At 41.4% G+C, this 2,214-nt stretch overlaps 1 pseudogene; it reads left to right on the top strand.

The window, feature by feature from the left end:
• The first annotated feature begins 260 nt into the window (after positions 1-260).
• LOC136118430 (beta-citrylglutamate synthase B pseudogene) lies at positions 261-1,188 on the top strand (annotated as a pseudogene).
• Positions 1,189-2,214: the final 1,026 nt, after the last annotated feature.

The raw sequence follows: 2,214 nt of genomic DNA, 5'->3' as shown, positions 1-2,214 counted from the left end.
ATGAAAAGATGTTTAATATCTTTAGCTATAAGGGAAATGCAAATTAAAACCACAATACAGAGTTTGGGTCTTTTGAGGATGAGCTGCCTGTTCTCCACCCTTGGTGCCCTGCAGTAAACGCTGTACTTTCCCTCACCACATCCCGGTGTCAGTAAATTGGCTTTGCTGGGAGGCTGGCGAGGGGATACAAGTTCGATTCGCTAGAAAGAGTCTATATTCAGGAGGAAGTAATCCCAGAAGAGGAAAACAGGCAGATCAAGATGTATAGCTCTGTGGCTAAACCAACCCCTTGGGTGCAAAGTGATAGTGACGTCACTGTTTTGCGCCATCTAGAGAAGGTGGGAAGCAGGTTGATGAACTGACCTCAAGCCATCCTGAACTGTGTTAATAAGTTCTGGATGTTTCAAGAGTTGGCAGGTCACGGTGTTCCTCTGCCAGATACTTTCTCTTACGGTGGTCATGAAAATTTTGCTAAAATGATTGATGAAGCAGAAGTACTGGAGTTCCTAAAGATGGTGAAGAATACACGGGGTCATAGAGGCAAAGCAGTTTTCTTTGGCTAATCTAAGCCATCTTATTCGCCATGAAGCTCCATACCTATTTCAGAAGTATGTTAAAGAGTCTCATGGAAGGGATGTATGTGTCATTGTCGTGGGATGTCGTGCGGTTGGCACAATGTTACCCTGTTCAACAGATGGGAGGATGCAAAGAAACTGCTCACTAGGTGGTGTCGGGATAATGTGCTCATTGAGTGAACAAGGGAAGCAGCTAGCTATGCAGGTGTCTAACATCCTGGGATCGGATGTGTGTAGCATTGACCTGTTGATGAAAGATGGCAGCTCCTTCTGTGTCTGCGAGGCCAATGCAAATGTAGGTTTCATTGCCTTTGATAAGGCGTGTAACCTAGATGTAGCTTGTATCATAGCGGACTATGCCGCCTCCCTTCTGCCCTCTGGCCGGCTCACCCAGCGTATGTCCCTGCTCTCTGTGGTGTCCACGGCCAGTGAGACTAGTGAGCCGGAGTTGGATCTCCCAGCCAATACTTCTGTCGACAACGTGAGCGCAAGTTCCAGCTCTGTTGACAGCGATCCCGAAACCACGGAACGAGAGCTGCTCACCAAGCTCGCAGGGGGCCTATTCAACGGAAACCAACTGCTAGCCAACGAAATCAGACCCCTGGTGGAGTGATTCCACCAGTAAATAATTAACCAGCAAAGCCCTTGTAAAACTTTTTCCTTTTTCCTTTTTTTCTTTTTCTTTCTTTCTTTTCTTTTTTAAACCAACTTGCAATGCTGTTCATGGAGAATGCTCAGGAAGATGAGAGAAAATTGAGTAGGATTAGTTAGGAGAGAAGAAGGGGGAGATAGATGAGATGTTTGCTACAAAGATGTTACTGACTTTGATTTACAAATCCTGCAGATAGAGAGGCAGAAGAGGTGAGATACAGAAAAATGTCAGGCTCTCATAGTTACCCTTTTAAATTACTCAGAAATGTGTAGGCTCTCAGGACATGAAGAACATAATTTTTTTCATGGTTTTTGTACAGTTGGTACAAATTTCAGAGTTGTGTAACTTCACATTGTGTTGTAATCGGTGAGGAAGACATCTATGTAAATTATAATTTTTTCTATATAAATCTGAAAATTCAGCCTATACACTATTATCTAGGAGCTTTATGTTCATAACTATGAAATCTTGAGGGGCTCTTTTATTGACTTTTCCCCCCTTAATTTGGGTGGGAGGGCAACGTGAATGTGACCCAATAAAGGTTCTTTTAATGATAAAATTGGCATGTTTGCATGATAAAAGGGAAATGAACAGTATTGCAATGCCTGGCACACAAAATAACATTTACTCCATTGTAGATAAAACTGCACTAGTTAAAAATATGTGCATTGACTTGTATGTGTTAGTATTTTAGCCTTTTTTGAAAGATATATGCTCGGTTAATGTTGCTTTTTTTTTTTAATACATGTGAGTATTAACATTCCCTGATCTATGCCTGCATCCTTAACAATGGCCAAAGTGAAGAAAATGCTACCTTTTTTGTTAACAAGACACTGACTTGAAACGTGTGCATTTAAAGCCTTTTATTTTTTTCCTTTTTCTTTTGGTGGTTGGGCATTTAAAGAATAAGGACAAGGAAAAATATTTTTGGGGGGGCAAACGAAGGGTCTATAAATTCCTAAGTATAAAGTTGAAGTGATTTCTAAT

This window comes from Phocoena phocoena, chromosome 1 (assembly GCF_963924675.1).
Source record: "Phocoena phocoena chromosome 1, mPhoPho1.1, whole genome shotgun sequence".
Classification (NCBI taxonomy): domain Eukaryota; kingdom Metazoa; phylum Chordata; class Mammalia; order Artiodactyla; family Phocoenidae; genus Phocoena; species Phocoena phocoena.
Note: the sequence above shows the minus strand (reverse complement) of the source record. Positions and strands in the feature narration are given on the sequence as shown.